Raw genomic sequence first — 12,232 nt, forward strand, 5'->3', positions numbered from 1 at the left:
AAGAGGGAAGAGATATGGGAACATATGTATATGTGTAGCTGATTCACTTTGTTATAAAGCAGAAACTAACACACCATTGTAAAGCAAATATACTCCAATAAAGGTGTTTAAAAAGAAAAATAGTTGACATTTGTTGATACAAGTGGAGGGCATCATCCAATCCCCTCTACTTTTGTATATATTTTTTTAAACTTCTATAATAAACTTTTTAAATAAAAATAAATAAATTAAAAAAATAATAAAAAAATAAAATTGAAGAGGTTAAGTAAATATCCTGCAATTCTGAATTTGAATTAGATATATCAGTGTGAATTTGATATATTTTCTCTCTAAGGAAAATAGAACATTTCCTAGTTTTGTTGATCAGGAAGGTATCATGAACCTAAAACAGTGATCTCCCTTAGCACCTGGATTGTGGATCCCAAATATCATACTCTGAAAGGATTTAGGACTCCTTGTGAAAAATAGCTGAATCCAGATATGAGGTATGAAATATACAAAATAAATCTAGAATATCTTATAGTACCAGAAAACTAGGATTTTTACCGAAGACTATTGGGGTCATGTCAAAAAGACTAGGAGGCAACTCGAGAAGGATTTCAACTGGAATATCAATAAGAATAATTCCAGAAATGTATTGAAACACCAAGTTAATCATTCATTAATTCATAATAATACAAAAATTTCCTTATTTACCATCATTGGAAGATGCTAGAGGATCAGCTCAGTATTCTGAACACTGGTTCAAAAAAGGAATAATCAAGATTTCTCTGCTTTTTCTGATTAAACTGCATCTCAGGGTAGCCAGGTATTTGATGAGAGGATGTTTGTCTTTAGAGAAGTATTCTAGGTTAAATAAGATATTGAGGAAGGGATGATAGAATCAGAATATCACCATTTTATAACCTCTAATGGAATAATGTACTTGGAGAACATCAGTGATCTCTAGAATCATAAAAACAGAGACAGCCAGGTGTAATGCATCTCCTGCTAGATGTATACAGTGTGTTTTTTGAAAGCTTCTGGCTAAAAAGTCAAACTTAGGTCAAATCAAGCCCCCAAATCTGACTACCAGTTTACAAACTAGATAGGACATATCATATGACACCATAGAGAGGCAATCAGCAAACTGTGGGAAACTGTAAGACAATTGGCCAGCAGGTTTTGATAACAAATTAAGGGAAAATGAAAGGGAGATGATCCATAGGTAAAGAGATAGTTAAGACAAGCATCAACTGTATGGAAATTTGGGGTAAGCTGATTTGAACAATAGTGCATATACATGCGCACACACAGATGCATACACTTTCAAGAGGAAAGCAGTCATCACAGGATGTTGATGACATTACAGAACTGTTGTCAACATTTTAGGTTTTGAAATTAAATCCTTATCCGTTAAAGAAATATTTTGAGGTATTTATGCATGAAATAATATGATATCTGAGACTGGATTTAAAATAATCTAATGGGGAAGGTTATGAAGTGGCAGGGGGTGTGGGTAGAGGTGAAATAAAACTGGCCATGAGTTAGCAGTCTCTGAAACTGTATATAGATGACTTTTTTGTTCTATTCTCCCTAGTTGAGTATATGTTTGAAAATGTCTATGATAAAGCTTTTAATGCCAGATATATGCTGTCTCCTCTTTAAGTTTTTAGTAGTTTAAGTTTCCATTCTTACACAGTATAATTTTACCTGCAATAAGGCTGAGAATAATGAATGCCATTAGGACCAAGCTGAATAGAGTACTGAGACTAATGTGGATTTGGTTGTCTCCATGGGGATGAAAGGAGGTGGTCCAGACCCAGGGGAGGCTGATTCTGATAAAGGAGCACCCGGGTTGGGAGTGGGGAGGTGGGAGGTGAGGCTCGCTGCTACCGAGAAATAGAGAAGAGGAATGAAAGGCAGATCTCACAGGGAAGGAAAAGGAGAGAAATGGGGAAAAAAGGAAATGAGAGGGTTGCTATGTCTTCTGTTGTTTTTCCACCCCCATACCTCAGGCTAAGTGATGCCTGAGCCCGGGGCCACATATAGCTCTGGCTGTAACTGACCTGCCCTTCAGTTCCCCATACTTGCAGAGTGTGGTGCAGAGAGGAGCTGACGAGTGGATTAACCTCTCCAGGATCTACCTTAACAATGGGGTAGATTCCTTTACCCCTTTCACAGGAACACTCATGGAAGGTGACTGGAAGTGGTCCTGTTAGCCAAGCTTTGTAATAGCCTCAAAATCATCTAATCTGCATTTGTCTAGGCTTTTAGAAATCATTTCCAGAGTATGAAGCATACATGATAACACATTTTTAAAAGATTTTCTTTTATGATGATTCATTAGCATCTGTATTTATAGTTCTGCTATTTTCCTCTCAAAATACCTAATATAAAGTAAAATTGGAAAACAGGAACAACAGGGAAAGCATATGTTTCAGTACCCGAGCTACATTTGAAGTGTGCGTTTAAAAATTTAAAAGTCAGTGATTTCATTTAAAGTTACTATTCAACCAGCTACAATATTTTTTTTTTAAAGAAAAATAACCTAAGACATACATAGAGTGGACATATACATGTGAATTATTCTGACCCCTGACAGGTGCAACTTGTAAAGTATGAAATAATTTATATGTTAGCATAATTATACATCTTTAAAGATAATTTTTTATGACATTGTAATGCATTTTGTTGATTTGTCTTGACACTTACTATGGATTTTTTTCAGCAGTTAGTTAAAGCAGTAGAAGTTATACAATAAGTACAGTAAATTCTCATTATTTGCGATAGTGATGTTTTATAAATTCTCTCTGAACACTGAATTAGCCAATACTAAACTGTTGCTCCTGGGGGAAATACAGGGTTAGGTTCCTGTGAGCCTCTGGTCACATTTTCATCAACCCATCAATACATGACCTTGTTTTATGTGTGTTTCTGTTCAAAGATGCTAATGTATGAAGGCACATCTTGGAGATATCGCGGGTTCAATTCCATACCCCCACAAGAGAGCAAATATTGAAATAAAGCGAGTCACATAAATGTTTTGATTTCCTTGTGCATTTAAAAGTTATGTTTATACCATGCTATAGCCTATTAAGTGTGCAATAGCATTGTCTTAAAAAACGACGTACATACCTTAATTAAAATACACTTTATCGCTAAAAAGTGCTAACCAGCATCTGAGCCTTCAGCAAGTAATAACATCAAAGATCACTGATCACAGGTCACCATAGCAAAGATAATAATAATGAAAAAGTTTGAAATGTTGCGAGAATGACCAAAAGTGATACAGAGACAGGAAGGGTGCAAATGCTGTTGGGAAAATGGCACTGACAGACTTGCTTGACACAGGGTTGCCACAAACACAGTGTCTGTGAGGTGCGATAAAACGAGGGATGCCTGTATTGTTGATTCACTAACATTGAACTCACGGCCAGCAGCACTCTAACTCATGCCCGAGCGAGGCTTATTGGTCACACATATTTTCTCCATGGGGCACATCACAGCCTTCTTGCCCTTAGGACTAGACAGCATTTCAGCCTTAATGCATAGGGGTCGTTTAAACAGCAGAATCACCAACAATAGTACAAAGATGTGACTATGTGACCCTAACTAGAACACGGAAAGGACACTGGTTTGGGGGTGAGAACTGAAACAGGAAAACAGACTATTACCTTGTTTTAACTCAGTTGGAAACATGCACCTAGGGCAGCTCAAAGTTTTCAACGCTGTGCATGTCCGCCAGTGACCACAAAAGCACCACGGATATTGATTTTGAGGTTACAAATACATTGTAGCGAGTAGGTGAGTTTACAAGTACAGAATCTGTGAATAATGGGAACTGGCTGTCACTTAACCATTTGCCTAAAAAAAACAATATGGATCACTAGCTCAGGTATGTTTTCACATCTTTTTCTCTTAGAAACTGTCTTTCACCTTCTCAGGGGTACACCTTTTAAAAATTCAATCTGTGTTTACTTGCAGGAGTTAATAAGACTAAAATCTAAAATGCAAGCTCCCAAAGATATGTCTGTATTATTTATGTTAATTTTCCAGAGCCTCACTTGGAGCTGGAAACATAATAGGTACCCAGGAAATATACAGACAAAAATAACTGAATGTGTGTCATTAATAATGTGCATCCTGTTACGGTAAGCAGAATGGCCCTCCAAAGATGTTCACATCCTAAATCTCAGAACCTGGGAATATGTTAACTTACATGACAAGGGGAATTTCAGGTTGCAGATAGAATTAAAGTTGCTAATCGGCTGAGATTGGAACAGAAAGGTTACCTTGGATTATACAGACCAGCCCAATGTAATCCCAAGGGCCTTAAAAGTCAAAGAATGAGGCAGAAGAGGAGATTCAGAGGGAGGGAGAGATGGCTATGGAAGGAGGTCAGAGTTATTAAGTCTGAAAAGGACTCAAACTGCTGTTGCTGGCTTTGAAGACGGAGGAAGGGGCTATGAGTCAAGGAATGCAGGCAGCCTTTAGCAGCTGGAAAAAGCAGGGAAATGGAGTGTCCCCTAGAGCTTCCTAAAAGGAAGCTGACATCTTCCTGATTTCAGCCCAGTAAGACCTGTGTCAGATTTCTGCCCTGCAGAACTATAAGATAACACGTTTGTGTTGTTTTAAGCCACTAAATTTTTGGCAATTTGATATACAGCCATGCCATAGACAATACACTCACCAAATAGTATCTATAGTCTAATAAGTGACATCACAAATTTGAAAAGCCCTTAAGACAGAGAGCAATGAATATTTAGGTATCAATGTCAAACATCTGGTGAAGACTGGAACTGATACTTAGAGAGGAGCTCATCCCAGTCTGAGATCTCAGTGTGTAATTTAGCAGCTATTCATGAAATTGATCAATTGATTTTGTAAATCCTTTGGAACCAATGGCCTATCTGGCTTTAGGGCTAAAGTAATTGATTTTGTTATCTCACTGTTTTGTCATTTTCATGTGAAATAAATTGTTGTTTTATATATTTATAAATCATGTGCTAAGCAATGCCACTTTATTTCTACAATTTTTAAAATCCGGTTTTGTGATAAAATATGGTAAGACCAACTTCACAGTACTAAAAAAAAGAAATTGCCCTTTTAAACTTCAGAATTAATGTTCACGAAATAATCTAGCAAAAAAGTAATGAAAATTAATGTTTTAAAAACCATTGAACATAGACAAAATCTTGATTGCCTGTTGTCAACCAGTGTGATTTAATAGAGGTTTAGATAAGGATGATTATGTTGTCGTAAGGATGAGCTAGGACGATGTAAAGCACTTATTTGTACTGCCAAATGTATAGGCCATGCTCAGTAAATGTAAAGCTGTTACTATTATGGTTAAGAAGGTCATTGCTATTATTATGTGAACATAGTAGAGCTATATCTCCCTCTTTCCTTCTTTTCTAGGCTAGTGAAAATATTTCATGAAAAAACATTATTTTTTCTGAAACCCAACACTGTGTAAATATTAGTCATTAGAGGTGTTTGCCAGTCTACTTGGCCCCAAAGTGAGAGGTTTTGTCTTTTACTATGTCACTGACTTGAGATGCATACAGATCACCCTCATATGTAGGTGAGTAGCAATTTCTTTACAAATTCCCACCGCATGGATTTAGCTAAGTCAGGATCTTGTGGTGTCAGGAACATTTCTGAGACATCTACCCAGAGAGTTCATTGTAGTGTGCTGTTTATTTCATCCATCCTCAGAAAGGCAGCAGCATTGTGTACTGCCAGGAATTCACTCTCCTAGAAAGTCAGCATTTTTTTTTTTTTTTTTTTTTTGCGGTACGCGGGCCTCTCACTGTTGTGGCCTCTCCCGTTGCGGAGCACAGGCTCCGGACGCGCAGGCTCAGCGGCCATGGCTCACGGGCCCAGCCGCTCCGCGGCATGTGGGATCTTCCCGGACCGGGGCACGAACCCGCGTCCCCTGCATCGGCAGGCGGACTCTCAACCACTGCCCCACCAGGGAAGCCCGAAAGTCAGCATTTTTGAAATATTGGTATAATAATTAAAAAAGGAAAAATACTTTCCTCTACACAGCAAAACACCATTCTTCCTTATTTGGGGGCAGTGACGAGGTGGTTCTGAAGCATTTAGAATTGTACAGTTAGTAGACTATTGATTAAATGGATTTGAAACAAATGAAGGAGACATTAATATGGTTCTAGTATTTTCATAAATATATCCATTTGCACAAGGTAAAATGAACACAGAATAAAAGGAAAAACTCAAGGAACTAAAATTATAGTTATTTCATGTATAATACCATGACTTGTAATAATATCTCCTGTGTAATAATATCATTTCCTATGGTAGACAAATATGTTATCTATTGACTTTTTACCTGTCCATGCTGGAAAATATTTTAGACTATTTATTTTTTTTCCTCAGGTAAGCTTACATTAACAGAAATATTTATTGACATTGTACATGCCAGGAAACTAGAATCAAAGAAATTAAATAATGTTGTCCAAGTCATACAGCTTGAGGAGTATATGACTCCAAAGTAAAGTCTGTCCCAACAGGTTCTACTTGTATTGTAAAATCATTCATTTTGTGATTAAACTATAATATGTAATAAGAACTTCTGTGCCCTTATAGCAATTCTAGAATAAAATGGAAAGTAATTCTAAAAAAATGAAAAAAATTTACATGTACCTAGTGAATATTATTCACTGAATAAGTATTGCTTATTCATAAGCTGAAATATTATGTATTGGTGTAATGTAGAGCACACTGTATAGTATATAACAGAATATAAATATGTACAAAAATACTTTCACTGATGAAAGAAAGAAACTGGATATTGCTAGATACTAGGGAAAACTCAAATGTTAGGAAATCAATGAGCAGGATAAAGCTTTCTGTGTGGGTGGGATCAGGCAATGCAGTGGTATCATACAGACCTATAGAAGTATGTGTCCTGACACACATACATGCACACATAACACGTATCAAATGAGTCTGTCTTGTGTTTGTATCTACTTCTGAAACTTATCTCGAATCAATGTCATGAGGGTTTTTTCTGCATTATTGCTTGCAGCAATTCTTCCATCCAGTGCGTCAACGGCTCTATTTATGGGAACCTCATTACCTCAGAACGGTGAACCAGTCTGTGCTCGATATTCTGATTCTTTCTAATATGCCTACCCGAACTAATGTGTTTTAGTTTGGGTTCCCCCAGAAGCAGATGCTGAGACAAGACTTTGAGTGCAAGTTATTTATTTGGAAGGTGATCCAAAGAATCAGTAGGAGAGGGGGGAAATGAGGCAGAGAGGGAAAGCAGCTGATGAAAGTGCAATTTGGGCAACTAGAGCTTAATCCTGGCAGGGAATTGTAGGAGCTGGTGTACTTCCCTTGTCTCAGTGTTATTACCCACAGGGCAAGTCAGTCATCCACCCTCTCTGGCCGGTCTTTGGCGGAGGGCTCATCCTTCCTCCCTGGGAGATAGATAAAGCCCTCAGATAATCTTATGTGATGCCGGAAGCTGGGATTTGGCAAGACATGTCTGGAAATGGCAAAAGCCTCAGGTATACGGTGGGTTACTGACATCTGTTGCTGCAGTGTGCCTACCTTATCTGTTGGAGCTAGTCTTTTGAAGCCATCACGTTCTTTTTCATCATTGCATTTGAAGCCTGTTGGGCTGGACCACACTCTGAAGACCGGGGTGTGGGCTGTATCCGTTTGTCAGGACTCACCTCCCCCTTGAAACCTCAGTGTGCGATTACTTCCTCTAAGAGAAGTCCAGTGTTTCTTACCTCAGTAAGCTTTCACAGCAGGGGCTCTGTTCAGGAACTGGAGTTCAACTCTGTCTTCTGGCCCCATAAATAATAGGTACCAGAAAACTCTACTTGTTGTAAATAGGCATTGTTCCTTCCCATCCATGCATTATCAAGGGCAGCACAAATCAAAAGCCTAGGATGTGGCCTGAAACCAAGGTTGTCCCTGTAACTCCACTCCTGGCACCAAAATCTGCATTAGTTGGGGTTCTCCAGAGAAAGGGAACCAATTATATATATACATAAAGATATTTATTGTAAGGTATTGGCTCTCAGCAGGGTGGATGATGCCCATCCACACCGGGAAGGGCCATCTGCTTTACTCAGTCCACCAATGCAGATGCCACTCTCTTGCAGAAACACCCTCACAGGCATACCAGAAATAATGCTTAATCAGATATCTGGGCATCCAGTGGCCCAGTCCAGTTGACACGTAAAATGAACCATCATAAGTCCACACTTTGTCAGCTTTTATTCCATCCTTACTCCTCCTTGGCTTTCTTAGCTGAATTGAACTCTTTTGACCATTTTTGGGTTGAACTATAGAAGCTTACCTTCCTGAAGTTTGGGAAGTATAGAGTCTGATATTCCTTTCGTTCCCATTAACTGCTTTTGTCTATGAATGTGGACAGTAAGTCACACTGACTTTTGGCCAAAGTGTAAAGATTACTACTGCCCTCTTGCACATGAGAAAAAGTCAGATATGGTAAACGTTTGCAACACAAATGACCTCAAATATTACTTTACTCCACATCTGTTACTATTTTCGGCTGAAAAAGTCCACCTACCTCCAGTTTTCTTTCCACCAGTGGCAGTCTTTGCAATCTGTATCTGACTTGTAGAAATTGCTTTTTAACGGGGGAGTGTTCTGAAGCATGCTAACGTTTCTTTGTCTAAAATGTCCTGTTAGGCCAGACTGCGTGCTTGCCCTGGTAAGGGTCAGGCTGGCATGTTATAGCTCAGCTAGATTACCTCGTGTGATATTCAGAGTGTGATTTACTAATCAGCGTCATCATCATCACTTAGGATCTTGTTAGAAATGCAGAATGTGAGACCCCACGCCAGCCTACCCAATCAGAACCTGTGGGAATGGGGTCCAGGAATCACGGCTGAACAATGCTCCCATGTGATGTCAGATACACCAAGCTCCAGTAGCACAGTTCTGCAGCTTTGCCGCTCCAAGTGTGGTTCTGGGACCAGCAACAGCAGCATCGTGAAAAAGCGGAGCTCATTAGAAATGTGGAATTTCAGGCACCACTCCAGGCCCACTGAGAGAATCTGCATCTCATCAAGAGCCCCAGGAAATTTGTATGCACATTAAAATTTGAATAGCCCTGTTCCACAGGATTTAGCTTGTGTTTTCAGTGTCCGTAAATAGTAAGATATGTCAAATTAATCAATACAGTTAGCATCAAAAATGGATCCTAATATATTTTAAATGGACGGTTATGTTAAGGAAATATTCCTAAATATCACTCACCCGAAAGGAGAACCAGTATTAACTGTGAAATCAAAGCTCTCATCGGAAAACCATGAACCAGGACATTAAGTATGTCTAATGTGAGTCCTACAAAAAGATAGCAGCTAGGGAAAGAAGGGTAGAGAAAGTCACCCTGCAGACCTACTTTCAACTTCATAACTTTTTTTAAAAAAAACAAGACACTGTAAGTCTGCTTAGAATGATTGGAACACATCCTTGAGGAAATGGGGAAAAATGTCTCCTCTCAGTGCATGGCGCAGACATTTATTTTCTCCCAAACACTGCCAGCTCTGCTGGGCACATATTGTCATACGGGAAATGTGGCTCTGTCAAACACAAAGACAAAATAAAACAATTTTTTTGAGTGTTGAGTCCTTAGGGCAGAACTCTTATTTGAAATAACAAATGGACATGGAATTTGAATTGTTAAAGCCTGCACATGGACACGGATACCTGGGCATAGATTCATTCGTTTTGCACAGACGTCCCTGAGCCTCCCGCTTGGTGACGGCTGGCGTCCGTCACAGCAGCAGTGGGCAGGTGGCTGCAGGTACGGTGCTGGGCCGGAGGGAGCCAGAGTGCTTCGACCGGCGTCTCTGCTTGTACCTTGCCATTTGCTTCTTGCCAAGTCTGAGAAACGGCATCTCAGCATAAGAGGCTTAGCAATTTTATCACAAGGATTTTAACCGCTCTGAGCCTGTGAAATGGCCTTAACAACCGTGATTGTCTAAATCTCACTCTGATATGAAGCTCTTTGTCATCCTTTTGTTCCTGACACCTCATGCTCAAAGGGGCTCTACCAAATTCGCTCTCTACTGTACAACTTCTTTTCCACGAGAAAAAACCCCCCTAGGAACTGATGCGTTCCTATTACTCTAGTTATTCTCAACAATTGAGAACAACTTTAATATCCAGTAAGAAGCTCCAGAATATGCCCTCGATATTCTTTCTTGATTTGATACATTGATCAAGAAAGCCCAGAGGTAGTATTAATCATATGACAACATGAGGAGGGGCTGTGTCACCAATCAGCCCTACGTGATACCACATCCCGTATTCACACTCTTACTTACGCCAGCGGCAGTGGGTGTAAGCCCCGTGGCTTTGGGTTTTCACGCAGGAATTTGTATGTCCATTCAGTCAGAGTGTACTAAGCGCTGGGCACCTGTTCTGTCCTGCTGGGTGTATGGAGATGACTGACACCGAGTTCTGGGCCGCCAGGTGATCACAGCTGATGCAGCAGAGAGAGTGGGTCAGGCAAGGGTCTCATGGGGATTAGCTGAGAGGAGGACGAGGACATTTCTGACAGAGGAGAAGCGCATGCAGTTACAGTAGTTGGAGTGCTGGTAGGGTCGGGGGAGGCCACTTTCAGGCAGCAAAGAGAGCTCCACAGGGGAGGGGAGGGCACACAGGGAGAGCCTGGCAGATGCTGCGAACATGTCATTTTCGTGTTGAGCTGCATCCCCAGCCAGCCTCCTTAAGAAGATTCTCCAGCCCTCTGTGCCATGAGATCTGGCTAAGATGTAGAAGTCCTTGCTGCCGCCTTAGAGAACTGTTGGGTCTATCAAGTAGCTGTAAAATAACTTCAACGTTAGGGGCTTAAAGGAGATCAGAGGAAAAAGAGAGTCAATGCAAAGGGTTTACTTCATTTTTTTCTCAACAGAAACAAACTCTGTTAGACTGTGAGCACATTTTCCTGTGTCAAACATTTCCCCTCTGACAGTTTTTCCTCTGGCTATATGGGTGTTTGGATGTATATACGTTCATCTTCACGGGGATGAACAGAGAAGCCAAAGAAAAACATCAAATGGAGCAGGGGGAAAAGCTATGCCTGTTTTTTGTGGCAAGCTCGGACTTCTACAACATCTGAAAATATGTGCCTTTAAAACTTCGACTCATCATTTGGCATTCATCATGAGAGGCTCTGATCTTAGTGGTAGAATAGAGTTGGTTTTGCAAGTTGACCTCGAGCAAGCTATTTAAATAGTGTCAATTAAAATGGAGTTTATTCTGTAAATCACAGATGCCATGTCCTTTACTGTCACTGAAATCGGGAAGGTTGGATTTGCAAGTGCACACGGGTACATACCTTATCGTGTTTGGAAAGTGTGAAAAGAGCAAATATGTCTTCCAAATGCTAATTAGCTATAATAAAAATGAAAGATATTATATTTATTGGTATCAGATTACAATTATAAAATGATTTAATGGATAGGACTATAACTTTTAACAAATGGCTAGAGGAAAGGACCCAGTTTTCCACTAACTTTTAGAAATGCTGAAATGGTGAGTAGGACTTTTTTCTTCCCTTATTCTTTCCCCCCAGACTCTATAACAACATATTTAAATTACTTTTATAATGAAAGTTTTCACTATTTGAAATAAAAATCATACTTTGAAATAAAAGTTTTATTGAACTTAAATTTCAACATTCTTAGTGTCTACTTAAATATTGATTTAGTTCAGTTAAAACATGATTATCAAAGCGGCCCTAGGCAATGTCAGTGAATGAATGTGTAAAACTTGGAAGGAGTATAGAGAGAATTCAACCCCTGTGACGAGCGAGGCATCACTCACAGCTTCCTACCGTGGAAAGTGCCCCAGGTTGAAATCAGGCTTTAATGTCTTCTCCCCCAATCAGTACTAACACTTCATAGGCCCTTTTTACTTAGGGCCACAGTTACTCCCCTTTCCCAAAGTGATAACATGATGAATAAATTTCTGCTGATTTGATAGAACAATTAGGCAAATCAGTGTGACCAGAGCCAACATTTTTCTTTTTCAAAGATAGTTGTATGTTTAAAATGGTCTCCTTCTGATGACAACACGTGTAGCCCCTGGAGGAATGTCCGTGATGACAATAAACGGAAGCCAGTAGGAAAGCGGTAAGGTTGGGCTTTAGGGAGATCATGACCTTCTGAAATTGCTCAAATCAGATCCTTAGAGGACATCAGACGACTTGACATTATTAATTTTTTTC

At 39.6% G+C, this 12,232-nt stretch overlaps 1 protein-coding gene across 6 annotated transcripts in view; it reads left to right on the forward strand.

Moving 5' to 3' along the window:
• Positions 1-12,232, forward strand: part of CNTNAP4 (contactin associated protein family member 4) — a gene marked incomplete at both ends in the record, with an annotated part of 261,492 nt that overhangs the window by 107,292 nt on the left and 141,968 nt on the right. The gene's annotated exons all lie outside the window — the stretch shown is intronic.

This window comes from Grampus griseus (genome assembly GCF_964374135.1).
Source record: "Grampus griseus genome assembly, chromosome: 19".
Lineage (NCBI taxonomy): Eukaryota > Metazoa > Chordata > Mammalia > Artiodactyla > Delphinidae > Grampus > Grampus griseus.